Raw genomic sequence first — 19,100 nt, 5'->3', positions numbered from 1 at the left:
AGATTTCTATCTCGTTCATACATTCAACTTCAACAATCAACTGCAGTTCACTAAGCTATAAGCAAAATTATTGAAAACCAACATGGTGTACATTGTGAAGACGTACAGAAAGCGCAAGTCCGAAGAGGCGGCAATGTGCATACTTGATTATTCAAGTGCTTTCAATATATGTTACCAGTAGCAAATTTCAGTTTATAAGTTGATCATGTACTTGTGAAATTACAAAAAAAAAGGACATGGCCTTTGCTGAAATATTGTCATATTTGACAACACATCATAATCAGGATGACATGCATTCGAATGCCGCATAATCAGGAAATGAAGCACCCTACAAGCATTGCTAAATTTGTAATTATCTCGACTATGTAATTCTTTAGGTTTAGAAGCATTTAGACTGTCATGTTCATTAGGTTTACAAGCATTCAAGAGCTTGAAAATGCCTATGTCAGTGTCAGGTAAATAGATCCAAAAGACACCTAAAATGCTAAAACATTCAGAAGTACAGTGGTAAACAATCTAGAATTGTTTATTGTTCCCTATATTAGAAATGAATGGAGGGGCATTAGTGGACCAGAAATTCTGATGTAAGGAATTAGAGAGAGTGTTCTACATGAAAAAGTTGCGTCTCGTCGATATCTTTCCAACGGCGTATGATTTGAATCATTCTGACCAGCCGTTCGAAAAAATTTCGTGAAAAAACAGCCGCTGCCTTTCGACGTCAGCCGCACGATTTTCAAAATTAACTAAAAACTGTAAGGAATCTCAAAAACATTTCAACATACGATAGTTGCCCCTTGTCCATAGCTTTCCAATGGCGTATCATACGTCTTGTTTCGATAAATGGTTAGAAAACTGGAGCAAAAAAAGTACCGAAAATTTCAAAAAAATTGAAAAACAGAGTTCCGCGATTTAGTAAATTTGAAACTATTCTTCAACCGTAACAAATTAGACAAATATTTATATATGAAAAAGATGCGCCTTGACGATATCTATCCAACAGCGTTTCATTTGCTTCGTTCCGACGAGCAGTTTAGAAGAAATCGCGAAAATACGCTCACTGCCACTTGTCGTCCGCCGCACTATTTTCAAAACTGCTCTTAAACCGTGTGGAATCTCGAAAAGTGTTCAACATGTCGAAGTTGCGCCTAATCCATAGCTTTTCAATGGTATATTACACGCCTCATTCCGATAAACGGTTAAAAAATTAGAGCAAAAATAGTACCAGAAAAACATCGCGTGCAATTTTTTTCGATACGAAGTTCACTAGTCTCTATTGCAGTGCTCGTCGTCAAAATGATGCAGTGCGCTTCTGTTGAGCATGCAGTGCCGAAGTGGTGTGCAGAATAGTTATTCTGCTAATATTAGCAGAATAGACCGTCTGTATATATATATATATATGTGTGTGTGTGTGTGTGTGTGTGTGTGTGTGTGTGTGTGTGTGTGTGTGTGTGTGTGTATCAGGATCTTTCCAACACGAGGTGCTTGCCAAAGGATAAAATGTAAAAAGGAAAGGTGAAGATCACCATGACTCTTGCATAATGCATAAGACAAAAATAAAAGATAGGCCCTTCGCAGAGGGAAGCAGAGGTTGTCATGTGCTTTTATGGTTGGATGCACGAAATCTTAATGCAAAAGAACATCACTTTATATTGCCACTTGTGATACGGACCTTTATTATGCAGTCCGTCGCTTTTATTGCTTCCATATCACAAGATCGTATAAAGCTTATTTTCTCCACACTAATAAGTCGTACATATTTAGATCGCAATTTTTATTGGATAAAACATGACAACTTACTTGAAGGATCTTACTCAATCCATAGGTAGATATGATGGACTCTCATGGAAAAACTGGGTTTAAGGATATTTGAAAGCACAAGTAGTATCTCTACTTGGTGCAAGGAATTTGGCTTGCATGAGGGAGAAAGGCAAGCTCAATATGTTGGATGATCCATGACAATATACTTTATTTCGAATATAAGAAAACATAACCCATTACGTTGTCCTCCTTGTCCAACATCAACTCTTTAGCATGTCATATTTTAATGAGTGCTCACAATCATAAAAGATGTCCAATATAGTTTATTTATATGTGAAAACCTCTCTTTCTTTATTACTTCTTATTAATTGCAATGATGACCAAAACTATGTTTGCCAACTCTCAACAACTTGTATTCATCATACTCTTTATATGTGAAGTCATTACTCCTCATAAGATCAATATGATCTCTCTTATTTCTTTTTTTATTTTTATTCCCTCAAGATCATAGCAAGATAGCAAAGCCCTAGAGTCAACACTAATCTTTATTATATGTAGCTCGCGGACTCGATTACATAGAGGGATCATAAGGCAAAACTCAAAAACTAAATCGTACCAAAACTTTATTCTACTAGATCAAGATATTACTAAAAGGATCGAAGTAAGTAAAACGGTAAAGATAGGAGTGCGATGGTGATACGATACCGAGGAACCTCCCCCAAGCTTGGCAGTTGCCAAGGGGAGTGCCCATACCCATGTGTTTATGTCTCTCTCTTCGGAAGTGGTGATGATGGAGTTGTTGATGATTTAGGCTTGCCGTCCGTCTTCCAAGGCATAGGCTCACCATCATAGAAGGATGATCGAGTCTCCGGGATCCTCAAATCTACAGCCAAACTCATCCTCTTGAATCTATATTCATACTCACAGTTTTGGTTTTGCAGGTCATAGATCTGGGCTTGGAGGTGCTCGATTTTCTCACGAAGCTTGAAGATTCTCTCCACAATGTTCTTGGCATCCAGCTTGTGGTTGTTGGTGAATTCCACGATCATCATCTGGTTGGCATTGAGTCCGCGTTCCACCATCCCTTGGCACTTGAAAACTTGTTGTTCCATTGCTTTGAGTCTTGTCTCCACGCTTCCGGTCCTCCTTGGTCCCTCAACATCGCGGATGTGCAGCACCCCCTCACGCATATCAATGGTTTGAGGGTGATGCAACACCTCCGCGAGGTAGGGGTTGATGACCTTCTCGAAAATCTTGTCCTTGGGGGCGCTTGAAGACGTCATGGTGCTCTAGATCTGTCAGAAAAACAGCTCAAAACAAAGACACAGGATATTTGTGTGATACGGTGGTCAAAACCTTCGGGAGATTATATAATGAATTTTTACCGACCAAAAGAAGTATTGTGCAAGAAAACGGAGTCCGGAGAGCACACAAGGTGCCCACGAGGCAGGGGTGCGCCCAGGGGGGTAGGGCGCGCCCTCCATCCTCGTGGACGCCTCGTGTCCTTCCCGGACTACATCTTATTTTCCTATTTTCTTAAATATTCCAAAACGGAGAAAAATTGCTATTAGACCTGTTTTGGAGTCGGTTTACTTACTGTACCACATACTTATTCCTTTTCGGAGTCTGAAAAGTTCTGGAAAGTGTCCCTTATGTATTCCTCTGGGGTTACGGTTTCAATAACATTAGTTTCAACATTTATGGGATTACCTCAGATATAATGTTTGATTCTTTGACCGTTCACCACCTTCGGATTTGTGCCTTCAAAGTTGTTGATTTTTATGGCACCAGAACGGTAGACCTCCTCGATAACGTAAGGACCTTCCCATTTAGAGAGGAGTTTTCCTGGAAAAAATCTTAAACGAGGGTTGAAAAGCAACACATAATCACCTACATTAAACTCACGCTTTTGTATCCTTTTGTCATGCCATCTTTCAACTTTTTCTTTAAATAGTTTGGCATTCTCATAGGCTTGAGTTATCCATTCATCAAGTGAGCTAATGTCAAATAACTTCTTCTCACTGGCAAGTTTGAAATCATAACTGAGCTCTTTAATGGCCCAATATGCCTTATGTTCTAGTTCGAGAGGTAAGTGACATGCTTTTCCATATACCATTTTATATGGAGACATACCCATAGGATTCTTATATGCAGTTCTATAAGCCCATAATGCATCATCAAGTTTCTTGGAACAATTATTTCTATATCTATTAACAGTATTTTGCAAAATCAATTTAAGCTCTCTGTTACTCAGTTCTACTTGGCCACTGGACTATGGGTGATATGGAGATGCAATTCTATGATTAATATCATACTTAGCAAGCATTTTACGAAAAGCACCGTGAATAAAATGTGAACCACCATCAGTCATTAGGTATCTAGGGACACCAAACCTTGGAAAAATAACTTCTTTAAGCATCTTAATAGAGGTGTTATGATCAGCACTACTAGTTGGAATAGCTTCTACCCACTTAGTAACGTAATCAACAGCAACTAAAATATGTGTATACCCATTAGAGGAAGGAAACGGTCCCATATAATCAAAGCCCCAAACATCAAATGGTTAAATAACAAGTGAATAATTCATAGGCATTTCTTGATGTCTACTAATATTACCAATTCTTTGACATTCATCACAAGACAAGACAAACTTACGGGCATCTTTGAAGAGAGTAGGCCAATAAAAACCATATTGCAATACCTTATGCACAGTTCTATCTCCAGCGTGGTGTCCTCCATAAGCCTCGGAGTGACACTTGCATAGGATATGTTCTTGTTCATGCTCGGGTACACAACGTCTAATAATACCATCTACTCCTTCTTTATAAAGGTGTGTGTCATCCCAGAAGTAATGTCTTAAATCATAGATAAACTTTTTCTTTTGATGGTATGTGAAACTACGTGGTATAAATTTAGCAACAATGCAATTAGCATAATCAGCATACCATGGAGCAGTACGAGAAGCATTTATGACAGCTAATTGTTCATCCAGAAAGCTATCATCAATAGGTAGTGGGTCATCAAGAACATTCTCTAACCTAGACAAGTTGTCTGCAACGGGGTTCTCAGCTCCCTTTCTATCAATAATATGCAAATCAAATTCTTGTAGTAGGAGAACCCATCTAATAAGTCTAGGTTTAGCATCTTTCTTTTCCATAAGATATTTAATAGTAGCATGATTAGTGTGAATAGTTACTTTAGAATCAACAATATAAGGTCTGAACTTATCACAAGCAAATATAACTGCTAAAAATTCTTTTTTAGTAGTAGCATAATTTCTCTGGGCACTGTCTAGAGTTTTACTATCATATTGAATAACATTTAGTTTCTTGTCAACTCTTTGTCCTAGAACAGCACCTACGGCATAATCACTAGCATCACACATAATTTCAAAGGGTAAATTCCAATCAGGTGGCTGAACAATAGGTCCAGAAATCAAAGCTTTCTTAAGTATTTCAAATGCTTCTACACAATCATCATCGAAGACAAAAGGAATATCTTTTTGTAAGAGATTAGTCAGAGGCCTAGAAATTTTAGAGAAGTCCTTAATGAACCTCCTATTAAAACCGGCATGACCAGGGAAACTTCTTATACCTTTAATGTCCTTGGGACATGGCATCTTTTCAATAGCATCTAGCTTTATCAACATCAATACATCTTTCAGAAATTTTATGCCCCAAGACAATTCCTTCATTAACCATAAAGTGGCACTTCTCCCAATTCAAGACAAGACTAGTATCTTCGCATCTCTGCAAAACTCGTTCAAGGTTGCTCAAGCAATCTTCAAAAGAAGATCCATAAACGGAGAAATCTGTTGGGGAACATAGTAATTCCAAAAAAATTCCTACGCACACGCAAGATCATGGTGATGGCATAGCAACGAGAGGGGAGAGTGTTGTCCATGTACCCTCGTAGACCGTAAGCGGAAGCGTTAGCACAACGCGGTTGATGTAGTCGTACGTCTTCACGATCCGACCGATCCAAGCACCGAACGTACGGCACCTCCGAGTTCAGCACACGTTCAGCTCGATGACGATCCCCGGGCTCCGATCTAGCAAAGCTTCGGGGATGAGTTCCGTCAGCACAACGGCATGGTGACGATGATGATGTTCTACCGGCGCAGGGCTTCGCCTAAACTCCGCGACGATATGACTGAGGTGGAATATGGTGGAGGGGGGCACCGCACACGGCTAAGGAACGATCCGTAGATCAACTTCTGTTGTATGGGGTGCCCCTCCGCCCCCGTATATAAAGGAGGGAGGGGGAGGTGCGGTCGGCCCCTTTGGGGTGCGCCTGGAGGAGTCCTACTCCCACCGGGAGTAGGACTCCCCCCTCTTGCCTTGGTGGAGAAGGAAAGGGGGAGGGGAAAGAGGAAAGGGGGGCGCCGCCCCCCCCCTTCCTTGTCCTATTCAGACTAGGGGGGAGGGGGCGCGCGGCGTGCCCTAGCCGTCCCTCCTCTTCTCCCTCATGGCCCACTAAGGCCCATTACCCCCGGGAGGGTTCCTGTAACCCCCCGGTGTTCCGGTAAAATCCCGATTTCACCCGGAACCTTTCTGATGTCCAAACATAGGCTTCCAATATATCAATCTTTATGTCTCGACCATTTCGAGACTCCTCGTCATGTCCGTGATCACATCCGGAACTCCGAACAAACTTCGGTACATCAAAACTTATAAACTCATAATAAAACTGCCATCGTAACGTTAAGCGTGCGGACCCTACGGGTTCGAGAACTATGTAGACATGACCTAGAACTATTCTCGGTCAATAACCAATAGCGGAACCTGGATGCCCATATTGGTTCCTACATATTCTACGAAGATCTTTATCAATCAAACCGCATAACAACATACGTTGTTCCCTTTGTCATCGGTATGTTACTTGCCCGAGATTTGATCGTCGGTATCCAATACCTAGTTCAATCTCGTTACCGGCAAGTCTCTTTACTCGTTACGTAATGCATCATCCCGTAACTAACTCATTAGTCACATTGCTTGCAAGGCTTATAGTGATGTGCATTACCGAGAGGGCCGAGAGATACCTCTCCGACAATCGGAGTGACAAAACCTAATCTCGAAATACGCCAACCCAACATGTACCTTTGGAGACACCTGTAGTACTCCTTTATAATCACCCAGTTACGTTGTGACGTTTGGTAGCACCCAAAGTGTTCCTCCGGTAAACGGGAGTTGCATAATCTCATAGTTATAGGAACATGTATAAGTCATGAAGAAAGCAATAGCAACATACTAAACGATCAAGTGCTAGGCTAACGGAATGGGTCATGTCAATCACATCATTCTCCTAATGATGTGATCCCATTAATCAAATGACAACACATGTCTATGGTTAGGAAACATAACCATCTTTGATTAATGAGCTAGTCAATTAGAGGCATACTAGTGACTATATGTTTGTCTATGTATTCACACATGTATCATGTTTCCGGTTAATAAATTTCTAGCATGAATAATAAACATTTATCATGAAATAAGGAAATAAACAATAACTTTATTATTGCCTCTAGGGCATATTTCCTTTAGTCTCCCACTTGCACTAGAGTCAATAATCTAGTTCACATCGCTGTGTGGTTTAACACCAATATTCACATCTACATGTGATTAATACCCATAGTTCACATCATCATGTGATCAACACCCAAAGGGTTTACTAGAGTCAATAATCTAGTTCACATCGCTATGCGATTAACACCCAAAAGAGTACTAAGGTATGATCATGTTTTGCTCGTGAGAGAAGCTTAGTCAATGGGTCTGTCATATTCAGAGCTGTATGTATTTTGCAAATATTCTATGTCTACAATGCTCTGCATGGAGCTACTCTAGCTAATTGCTCCCACTTTCAATATGTATCCAGATTGAGACTTAGAATCATTTGGATTGGTGTAAAAGCTTGCATCATTGTAACTTTTTACGACTGGCTCTTTTATCACCTCCATAATCGAGAAACATCTCCTTAGTCCTCACTAAGGATATTCTTGACCGCTGTTCTAGTGATCTACTTTTAGATCAAAAATTGTATTCCTTTGCCAAACTCAGAGCAAGGTTTACAATAGGTCTAGTACACAGCATAGCATACTTAATAGAACCTATGACTGAGGCATAGGGAATGACTGTTCATTCTTTTCTATTTTCTGCCATGGTCGGGTTTTGAGTCTTACTCAACTTCACACCTTGCAACACAGGCAAGAACTCTTTCTTTGACTGTTCCATTTTGAACTACTTCAAAATCTTGTCAAGGTATGTACTCATTGAAAAATCTTATCAAGCATCTTGATCTATCGCTATAGATCTTGATGCTCAATGTGTAAGCAGCTTCACCAAGGTCTTTCTTTGAAAAACTCCTTTCAAACACTCCTTTATGCTTTCCAGAAAAATTCTACATTATTTCCGATCAACAATATGTCATTCACATATACTTATCAGAAATGTTGTAGTGCTCCCACTCACTTTCTTGTAAATACAGGCTTCACCGCAAGTCTGTATTAAAACCATATGCTTTGATCAACTCATCAAAGCGTATATTCCAACTCTGAGATGCTTGCACCAGTCCATAGATGGATCGTTGGAGCTTGCACATTTTGTTAACACCTTTAGGATTGACAAAACCTTATGGTTGCATCATATACAATTCTTCTTAAATAAATCCATTAAGGAATGCCGTTTTTTCTATCCATTTGCCAGATTTCATAAAAATGCGGCAATTGCTAATATGATTCAGACAGACTTAAGCATAGATACGAGTGAGAAACTCTCATCGTAGTCAACACTTTGACCTTGTCGAAAACCTTTTGCGACAATTCTAGCTTTCTAGATAGTAACACTACTATCAGTGTCCGTCTTCCTCTTGAAGATCCATTTATTCTTAATGACTCACCGATCATCGGGCAAGTCTATCAAAGTCTACACTTTGTTCTCATACATGGATCATATCTCAGATTTCATGGCCTCAAGCCATTTTGTGGAATTTGGGCTCATCATCGCTTCCTCATAGTTCGTAGGTTTATCATGGTCTAGTAACATGACTTTCAGAACAGGATTACCGTACCACTCTGGTGCGGATCTTACTCTGTAAGACCTACGAGATTCTGTAGTAACTTAATCTGAAGTTTCATGATCATCATCATTAACTTCCTCACTAATTGGTGTAGTAGTCACAGGAACAGATTTCTGTGATGAACTACTTTCAAATGAGGGAGCAAGTACAGTTACCTCATCAAGTTCTACTTTCCTCCCACTCACTTCTTTCGAGAGAAACTCCTTCTCTAGAAAGGATCCATTCTTAGCAACGAATGTTTTGCCTTTGGATTTGTGATAGAAGGAGTACCCAACAGTTTCCTTTGGGTATTCTATGAAGACGCACTTCTCCGATTTGGGTTCGAGCTTATCAGGTTGAAAACCTTTTTCATATAAGCATCGCAACTCCAAACTTTAAGAAACGACAGCTTAGGTTTACTTCTAAACCATAGTTCATATGATGTCGTCTCAACGGATTTAGATGGTGCCCTTTTAACGTGAATGCAACTGTCTCTAATGCATAACCCCAAAACGATAATGGTAAATCAGTAAGAGACATCATAGATCGCACCATATCCAATAAAGTGCGGTTACGACGTTCGGACACACCATAACGTTGTGGTGTTCCAGGTAGCGTGAGCTGTGAAACTATTCCACATTGTTTTAATTGAAGACCAAACTCGTAACTCAAATATTCGTCTCCGCGATCAGATCGCAGAAACTTTATTTTCTTGTTACGATGATTTTTCCACTTCACTCTGAAATTCTTTGAACCTTTCAACTATTTCAGACTTATGTTTCATCAAGTAGATATACCCATATCTGCTCAAATCATCTTGTGAAGGTCAGAAAATAATGATACTTGCCACGAGCATCAACACTCATTGGATCACATACATCGGTATGTATTATTTCCAATAAGTCAGTAACTTGTTCCATTGTTCCGGAGAACGGAGTTTTAGTCATCTTGCCCAAAAGGCACGGTTCGCAAGCATCAAATGATTCATAACCAAGTGATTCCGAAAATCCATCTTTATGGAGTTTCTTCATGCGCTTTACATTGATATGACCCAAACGGCAGTGCCACAAATAGTTGCACTATCATTATTAACTTTGCATCTTTTGGCATCAATATTATGAATATGTGTATCACTATGATCGAGATCCAACAAACTATTTTCATTGGGTGTATAACCATCGAAGGTCTTATTCATGTAAATAGAATAACAATTATTCTCTAACTTTAAATGAATAACTGTATCGCAATAAACATGATCAAATCATGTTCATGCTCAACGTAAATGCCAAATAACATTTATTTAGGTTTAACACTAATCCCGAAAGTATAGGGAGTGTGCGATGATGATCATATCAATCTTGGAACTACTTCCAACACTCATCGTCACTTCCCCTTCAACTAGTCTCTGTTTATTCTGTAACTCCTGTTTCGAGTTACTAATCTTAGCAACCGAACAAGTATCAAATACTCAGGAGCTACTATAAACACTAGTAAGGCACACATCAATAACCTGTATATGAAATATACCCTTGTTCACTTTGCCATCCTTCTTATCCACCAAATATTCAGGGCATTTCCGCTTCCAGTGACCATTTCCTTTGAAGTGTAAGCACTCAGTTTCAGGCTTTGGTTCAGCTTTGGGCTTCTTCGTGGGAGTGACAACTTGCTTGTCATTCTACTTGAAGTTCCCTTTCTTTCCCTTTGCCCTTTTCTTGAAACTAGTGGTCTTGTCAATCATCAACAATTGATGCTCTTTCTTGATTTCTACCTTCGTCGATTTCAACATCACGAAGAGCTCGGGAATTATTTTCGTCATCCCTTGCATACTATAGTTCATCATGAAGTTCTAGTAACTTAGTGATGGTGACTAGAGAATTCTGTCAATCACTATCTTATCTGGAAGATTAACTCCCACTTGATTCAAGTGATTGAAGTACCCAGGCAATCTGAGCACATGCTTACTAGTTGAGCGATTCTCCTCCATCTTTTAGCTATAGAACTTGTTGGAGACTTCATATCTCTACTCTCAGGTATTTGCTTGAAATATTAACTTCAATTCCTGGAACATCTCATATGGTCCATGACGTTCAAAACATCTTTGAAGTCCCGATTCTAAGCCGTTAAGCATGGTGCACTAAACTATCAAGTAGTCATCATATTGAGCTAGCCAAACGTTCATAACGTCTGCGTCTGCTCCTGCAATAGGCCTGTCACCTAGCGATGCATTAAGGACATAATTATTCTGTGCGGCAATGAGGGTAAACCTCATATCACGGATCCAATCCGCATCATTGCTACTAACATCTTTCAACACAATTTTCTCTAGGAACATATCAAAATAAACATATGAAAGCAACAACGCAAGCTATTGATCTACAACATAATTTGCAAAATACTACCAGGACTAAGTTCATGATAAATTTAAGTTCAATTAATCATATTATTTAAGAACTCCCACTTAGATAGACATCTCTCTAGTCATCTAAGTGATCACGTGATCCAAATCAACTAAACCATAACCGATCATCACGTGAGATGGAGTAGTTTTCAATGGTGAACATCACTATGTTGATCATATCTACTATATGATTCACGCTCGACCTTTCGGTCTCCGTGTTCTGAGGCCATATCTGCATATGCTAGGCTCGTCAAGTTTAACCTGAGTATTCTGCGTGTGCAAAACTGGCTTGCACCCATTGTAGATGGACGTAGAGCTTATCACACCCGATCATCACGTGGTGTCTGGGCACGATGAACTTTGGCAACGGTGCATACTCAGGGAAAACACTTCTTGATAATTTTAGTGAGAGATCATCTTAAAATGCTACCGTCAATCAAAGCAAGATAAGATGCATAAAGGATAAACATCACATGCAATCAATATAAGTGATATGATATGGCCATCATCATCTTGTGCTTGTGATCTCCATCTCCGAAGCACTGTCGTGATCACCATCGTCACCGGCGCGACACCTTTATCTTCATCGTAGCATCGTCGTCGTTTACGCCATCTATTGCTTCTACGACTATCGCTACCGCTTAGTGATAAAGTAAAGCAATTACAGGGCATTTGCATTTCATACAATAAAGCGACAACCATATGGCTCCTGCCAGTTGCCGATAACTTCGGTTACAAAACATGATCATCTCATACAATAAAATATAGCATCACGTCTTGACCATATCACATCACAACATGCCCTGCAAAAACAAGTTAGACGTCCTCTACTTTGTTGTTGCAAGTTTTACGTGGCTGCTACGGGCTTAGCAAGAACCGTTCTTACCTACGCATCAAAACCACAACGATAGTTCGTCAAGTTAGTGCTGTTTTAACCTTCGCAAGGACCGGGCGTAGCCACACCTGATTCAACTAAGTGAGAGAGACAGACACCCGCCAGTCACCTTTAAGCACGAGTGCTCGTAATGGTGAAACCAGTCTCGCGTAAGCGTACGCGTAATGTCGGTCCGGGCCGCTTCATCTCACAATACCGCCGAGCCAAAGTATGACATGCTGGTAAGTAGTATGACTTGTATCGCCCACAACTCACTTGTGTTCTACTCGTGCATATGACATTAACGCATAAAACCTAGGCTCGGATGCCACTGTTGGGGAACGTAGTAATTTCAAAAAAATTCCTACGCACACGCAAGATCATGGTGATGGCATAGCAACGAGAGAGGAGAGTGTTGTCCACGTACCCTCGTAGACTGTAAGCGGAAGCGTTAGCACAACGCGGTTGATGTAGTCATACGTCTTCACGATCCGACCGATCCAAGCACCAAACGTACGGCACCTCTGAGTTCAGCACACGTTCAGCTCGATGACGATCGCCGGGCTCCGATCCAGCAAAGCTTCGGGGATGAGTTCCGTCAGCACAACGGCATGGTGACGATGATGATGTTCTACCAGCGCAGGGCTTCGCCTAAACTCCGCGACGATATGACCGAGGTGGAATATGGTGGAGGGGGGCACCGCACACGGCTAAGGAATGATCCGTAGATCAACTTCTGTTGTTGGGTGCCCCTCCGCCCCCGTATATAAAGGAGGGAGGGGGAGGTGCGGCCGGCCCCATTGGGGTGCGCCTGGAGGAGTCCTACTCCCACCGGGAGTAGGACTCCCCCCTCTTGCCTTGGTGGAGAAGGAAAGGGGGGAGGGGAAAGAGGAAAGGGGGGCGCCGCCCCCCCTTCCTTGTCCTATTCGGACTAGTGGGGAGGGGGCACGCGGCCTGCCCTGGCCGGCCCTCCTCTTCTCCCTCATGGCCCACTAAGGCCCATTAACCCCCGGGAGGGTTCCGGTAACCCCCCGGTGTTCCGGTAAAATCCCGATTTCACCCGGAACCTTTGCGATGTCCAAACATAGGCTTCCAATATATCAATCTTTATGTCTCGACCATTTCGAGACTCCTCGTCATGTCCGTGATCACATCCGGAACTCCGAACAAACTTCGGTACATCAAAACTTATAAACTCATAATAAAACTGTCATCATAACGTTAAGCGTGCGGACCCTACGGGTTCGAGAACTATGTAGACATGACCTAGAACTATTCTCGGTCAATAACCAATAGCGGAACCTGGATGCCCATATTGGTTCCTACATATTCTACGAAGATCTTTATCGGTCAAACCGCATAACAACATATGTTGTTCCCTTTGTCATCGGTATGTTACTTGCCCGAGATTTGATCGTCGGTATCCAATACCTAGTTCAATCTCGTTACCGGAAAGTCTCTATACTCGTTACATAATGCGTCATCCTGTAACTAACTCATTAGTCACATTGCTTGCAAGGCTTATAGTGATGTGCATTACCGAGAGGGCCCAGAGATACCTCTCCGACAATCGGAGTGACAAAACCTAATCTCGAAATACGCCAACCCAACATGTACCTTTGGAGACACCTGTAGTACTCCTTTATAATCACCCAGTTACGTTGTGACGTTTGGTAGCACCCAAAGTGTTCCTCTGGTAAACGGGAGTTGCATAATCTCATAGTTATAGGAACATGTATAAGTCATGAAGAAAGCAATAGCAACATACTAAACGATCAAGTGCTAGGCTAATGGAATGGGTCATGTCAATCACATCATTCTCCTAATGATGTGATCCCATTAATCAAATGACAACACATGTCTATGGTTAGGAAACATAACCATCTTTGATTAATGAGCTAGTCAAGTAGAGGCATACTAGTGACTATATGTTTGTCTATGTATTCACACATGTATCATGTTTCCGGTTAATACAATTCTAGCATGAATAATAAACATTTATCATGAAATAAGGAAATAAATAATAACTTTATTATTGCCTCTAGGGCATATTTCCTTCAAAATCATCCATGAAAACTTCACAAATCTTTTTATAAAAGTCAAAGAATATAGCCATCATGCATCTTCGAAAGGTAGTTGGTGCATTACATAAACCAAAAGGCATATGTCTATATGCCAAAGTACCGAAAGCGCAAGTAAAACTGGTCTTTTCTTGATCCTGTGCTAACACAGGTATTTGAGAGAAACCAGAGTAACCATCTAGAAAGCAAAAATGTGTACGTTTGGATAATCTTTCTAGCATTTGATCAATAAAAGGCAAAGGGTAATGATCCTTTTTAGTAGCTTTATTTAATTTGCGGAAATCAGTTACCATCCTATAACCTGTAACTATTCTTTGTGGGATCAATTCATCTTTATCTTTAGGAACAACAGTAATACCTCCCTTCTTAGGGACACAATGGACAGGACTTACCCACTAACTATCAGCAACGGGATAAATTATACCTACCTCTAGGAGCTTTAGTATTTCCTTTCTTACCATTTCTTTCATCTTAGGATTTAACCGTCGTTGGTGATCAATAACTGGTTTGGCGTCTTTCTCCAATTTTATTTTGTGTTGGCATAGAGTGGGACAAATGCCCTTAAGGTCATCAAGAGTATATCCAATAGCAGCACGATGCTTCTTCAGAGTTTTCAATAATCGCTCTTCTTCCTGATCTGAAAGGTTAGCACTAATAATAACAGGATATATCTTCTTTTCATCAAGATAAGCATATTTAAGAGTATCAGGTAGTGGTTTAAGCTCAAACACGGGATCACCCTTGGGTGGTGGAGGATCCCCTAGAATTTCACCAGGGAAGTTGTGTTTCAAAATAGGCCCCTGTTTAAAGAATACTTCATCTATCTCCCTTCTTTCATTCATAAACATATCATTTTCATGGTCTAGCAAATATTGTTCTAAAGGATCAAGACCAATAATTTCATCCCTACTAGGCAATTCTTTATCATGGGGTTGTCTACGAAATTGTCAGGACCCTGACTCAATGCCACACCGATCTAGCATGTAACACCTCATATCATTTTGCGGCCTCACGCACGGTATTCCCACGGGTGCCTCCTTACCAGGCCCGGGACCGTTTGCGCCTTTTGGCACACGTATATGGTAGTGTTTCTAGCATCCATATGACAAGGAGCCCGGGCTGACATGGCTAGTCATGAACCCAAAGTGGCACTAACTTACAGGGACATGCATACATGACCCAGCAACGAACGTGTCAGTCATCAGCGAGTGAATCCGGGCTGTAGCAACTGGGCTAGCAGGACTCCGGTAAACCGGGCTGTAGCAGGCTAACAGGACTCCGGTAGACACCGCGTGAGATTTCCCCGAAGGGACAGACACAGTAACGAAGAAGGACACATGCCGGCCAACCTAAGTGTTCCGGAGCAGTAGCAAGCTACCAAGGCTCAGTGGAAGCACTAGGAGACATTTCCCGGTAAGAGAGGCTACCAAGGATAAACAACTAGATAGTCAGATCCCACACATACCAAGCATTTCAATAACATACACACAATATGCTCGATATGTGCAAATAAAACATGGCATCACAACATGACTCTACAACTCAAGTATTTTATTCAATAGGCTCCGAGGAGCGAGATATTACAAACATGGGTCTCACGACCCAACATTCAGAGCATACAAGTCAAAGCACATGCGGAAGCTTAACATGTCTGAGTACAGACAACTACAAATGAAAATGGCTGAGAAGCCTGACTAACTACCAGATCCCACCGAGGGCACAAGATCGTAGCTGAGGTAACAAGCTAAACGTCCAAGTTCACGCGGAACTACTAGTGAGACTGAAGTCTCTCTGCAAAACATAAAATAGGAAAACGTGAGTACAAATGTACCCATCAAGACTTACATCATAACTAACTACATATGCATCATTATCAACAAAAGGGATGGTGGGGTTTAACTGCAGCAAGCCAGCTTTGACTCGGTGGCTATCCTGAACTACGACTGCAAGTAACTCTTTTGAGGTGGCGCACACGAGTCCACATATTCACCATATCAATACACCACTATGGATCCGCTCCCGTCTCCCTACGAGAATGCCATCCATAGCACTCACGCTTATCTTGCACATTTTAGAGTATCCACTTTCACTTGTCTATGAACTGTACAGGCAACCCAGAAGTCCTGTACCGCGGACACGGCTATTCGAATAGATGATGTTAACCCTGCAGGGGTGTACTTCTTCACACACGCTCTCACCACTTACCGCCGTTTACACGACATGTACTCGGCAACCTTCAAGCGGAAGCCCAACGAAGGTGTCGGCCACGGCCTACCTAAACACTCAAGTCTCTAGTCCAGGTTTATCGCCGATTCAGGTTCCATCCGCAAGGAGTCCGGCCGAAGTTTCCACATACGGCCCCGAACGATGTGTGCAGGGTTCCCGAGACACCAAACGGCCGCCCAGTACACCGTGCCACGTGCCTACGGCATCACAGCCCACCCCTCGGGTCAGCGCTGCACACGGCCTCCAGCATACTACAAACACCATAAACTACTTGCAACTCCTGGACAGAGGACAAGGGTGATTAAGAAGCCGAGAGGGTCCATTGGTTTCAGGCCCAATGCGTGGTAGTAACTGTTTCATGGGTCACAAACACAGAACTCAGTTCCTGAGGACGGCTTCAATGAGACAACCCACCATGTACTCCTACATGGCCTCTCACCGCTACCTTTACAAATCATGTTCACACACTTAGCTCACACATAGTAGGACATGTTCGCACACCTCTGATCCATCCCCGATGAATCAGACCTGACTAAACTCTAAGCAGTAGTAGGCATGACAACCAAGCATGAATGAGTAGGCACAACAGGGCTCAAACAACTCCTACTCATGCTAGTGGGTTTCATCTATTTACTGTGGCAATGACAGGTCATGCAGAGGATAAAGGGGTTCAGCTACTATAGCAAGTAACAAATGAATCATTGTTGTCCTAATGCAGTAAAAGAGAGCAGGAACGAGAGAGTAGCATTGTATCATAATGAATAAGGGGGTTTTGCTTGCCTGGCACTTCTGAAGATAGTATAGTTCTTCATGGGTGTCATTGATCACATCGTCGAAACATACGTCTACTGAGGGGGGAAAACCACCGGCAAACAAGAGAGAACACAATCAATGCAATGCAACAATATGATGCATGAATGTGACATGGCAAGATGCTATGGATTGCGCTAATGCAGCTAAAACCAGAAGGGTTTGAGTTATTTTGAACCCAAGGTTCAAGTTCAAACTCAAACAATGAATTTATAAAGTGCATTATCATGTTTTGATATAAACGGCAGGTTTAAGTTGCTTTAACATTCATGAAACCAGTGCAGATGGATAGATTGGATTTTGCTGATCATTTTTCATATATAATTTATCTCATTTGGAGTTACAGATAATTCTCTATGAATTTTAGAAGTTTAGAGCATTTTCTGCAATTTCTGGATTATTTAAAATTAAACTAAATCCAGAAATAGATTTACTGCATCAGCGTGACATCATCATGATGTCAGTAGGTCGTTTGTGGCTGACCAGGTCAAACCTGACTAGTGGGACCCACTGGTCAGTGACCTAGTGTCAGTTAGGGACACAAACAGGTGGGCCCGGTCAACGGCCACGTCAGCGTAGTCAACACTGACGCGTGGGCCCACTGGGGTTAGTTAAAAGTAAGCAGAAAATGTAATCTATGTTAATTAGGGCATGGGGCCCATGAGTCAGTGGCCTAGGGGGTTCGTTAGTGTGGGGGGTTAGCCGCTAACGACTGCCACGTCGGATTCACCGGCGGTTAGACGACAACGACGAAAACGCGGCGGAGGGCATTGAGATTTCGCTACGGGGTCCGGTTTGGCACGCAAGGAGCATCTACGGGGAGCTGGCGGAGTGGCGCATCCAGTGGTGGAGGCGGCTGGAGCGGGGGTGGCCTGCAGAGGCACCGGCGACGAGTTTTGCGGCGGTCGGAGCTCGGGCGTCGGTCGTTTTGCTGCTGCGGCGTGCTAGCGGGCAAACGGAGGCACTAGTGCGGCGCTGCGGAGTGCGGGGAGTGGGTTAGGCACCAGCGTGTGACCAAAAGGTCACCGGAGTGACGCCAGCGTCGAGCTCGTGCGGCGGAGCAGTTCGGCTCTGATAGAGGAGGCGGCTAGAGAGTGCGTACGAGCGCGAAGAGCAGGGGAGAAGATGGCAGAGCTCACAGCGGGTTCGGGGATGATCTCAGCAAGCTCGGGGAAGCATCGAGGTGAGCGCGGGCTCGCCGGCGATCTCGGATGCCGTAGGTTGAAGAAGAGGTCGATGGCGTCCTTGTGGGGCTCCCGGCGTCGAACGGCTTGCTGTGGACGGTGAAGAAGGCGACGGCAGAGCTCCCGGACATGGACACGCGTCAAGGCGATGATGATGGCTGCATGCGCAGGTTGCGGCGGCCGGCGGTTGCTCTCGGTGGCCGCAAAAACGAGAGCTAGAGAAAGGATGAGGGTGCTGCGAGAGAGGGGAGAGGTCGAGGTGGTTCCAGGGCATCTCCTGGCGTCGCTAGAGGGACCTAGGAGGGGCAGATAGGCAGGAAGGAGGTGGTGGCGCGGCTGCGGCATGCCGGGCATGCAACTGCTTTGGGGCGAGGGGGAGAAGACGACAGAGGAGGCTGGTGGTGGGCTGGGCCACAGGTGGGCCAGCACAGGAGCTGGGCCGGTTGGTGGCACTAGGTAAGTCCTTCTCTCTCTCTTCTAATTGTTTTTGTTTTTCTATTACTCTGTAGTCATTAGGGCTTTATTAAAAATACTTAGACACTTCGAAAAATCATGAAACTACTCATGATCACTATTGGGAATATATTCTACAATAAACATTTTAGTTTATGATTATTTGAGCATTTAAAATATTTAATAGCATTTAAATGCCCAAATGCAAATAGAGTATGATTTAATTTAGAGCCCAAATATGTCATGGAAAAATGTGCATCACC

Source organism: Triticum dicoccoides, chromosome 7B, assembly GCF_002162155.2.
Source record: "Triticum dicoccoides isolate Atlit2015 ecotype Zavitan chromosome 7B, WEW_v2.0, whole genome shotgun sequence".
NCBI lineage: Eukaryota > Viridiplantae > Streptophyta > Magnoliopsida > Poales > Poaceae > Triticum > Triticum dicoccoides.
The sequence above is the reverse complement of the archived record's forward strand: the minus strand, read 5'-3'. Positions refer to the sequence as shown.